Here is a 1,000-nt window from a genome sequence, read left to right as displayed (position 1 = left end):
TAGGATGACAGGCGTGAGCCACCAGTGCCCGGCCTTCACAATGATTTTTATTATGACAAGTTTTATTGGAATGTAAGGAGCTGAGAGCCCCTTAGGTGGAAGGGTTTATATTTGACCTACAGGTCATGATTTACTGGCCTGGGTAGGTAAAACTATTTTAGCAAATGTCCCTAGACCTACATTAGACTGAGTGTAGTCTTATTGATCTACCTGTGACATTCATGACCTTGCTGGGCCAGCTCAGATGCTTGGAAAGCTTAATTATAGAGTTCTTTCTCTGAGACCTTATGATCTCATCCTTCCCTTTAGGTTCCCATTGTATTTTCCTATCACTCACATCTAACTGCCACCTATCACAAGCTGCTTGGGCACCTGAAAGTTATTTATTTGTTTATTTGTTTATTTTTTCTCCGTCGTGGGGCCTGAACTCTGGGCCTGGGCGCTGTCCCTCAGCTCTCAGCTCAAGGCTAGTGCTCTACCACTTGAGCCACAGCACCATTTCTGGCTTTTTTCTTTTTGCTTATGTGGTGCTGAGGAATCGAACCCAGGGCCTCAGGCATGCAAGGCAAGCACTCTACCACTGAGCCACCTTCCCAGCCCATTTCTGGCTTTTTCTGTGTGTGTGGTACTGAGGAATTGAACCCTGGGCTTCAGGCATGCTAGGCAAGCACTCTACCACAAAGCCACATTTCCAGCCCCATTGCAGGGAGGATTATAATTTGAGACCAGCCTTGAGCTAAAAACAACAATCACACAACAAAAAGTATTGAGATCCCAACCAATAGAATGCTGGTGCCATGGTTTACACCTGCTATTCCAGCTACATGGAATCATAAATAGAGGATCACAGTTCAGGCCAGCTCCAACAAATGCAAGAGAGAGGTGACTGAGTTCTATAAGACTACACAGAGGCTGGGAAGGTGGCTCAGTGGTAGAGCGCTTGCCTTGCATGCCTGAGGCCCTGGGTTCAATTCCTCAGCACCACATAAGCAAAAAGAAA

At 46.3% G+C, this 1,000-nt stretch overlaps 1 protein-coding gene across 1 annotated transcript in view; it reads left to right on the top strand.

The window, feature by feature from the left end:
* Positions 1–1,000, top strand: part of Ddx27 (DEAD (Asp-Glu-Ala-Asp) box polypeptide 27) — a 49,558-nt gene that overhangs the window by 19,295 nt on the left and 29,263 nt on the right. The gene's annotated exons all lie outside the window — the stretch shown is intronic.

The sequence above is a fragment of the Dipodomys ordii genome, unplaced genomic scaffold (assembly GCF_000151885.1).
Source record: "Dipodomys ordii isolate 6190 unplaced genomic scaffold, Dord_2.0 Scaffold75, whole genome shotgun sequence".
Classification (NCBI taxonomy): domain Eukaryota; kingdom Metazoa; phylum Chordata; class Mammalia; order Rodentia; family Heteromyidae; genus Dipodomys; species Dipodomys ordii.
This window is presented reverse-complemented; position numbering and strand designations above follow the sequence as displayed.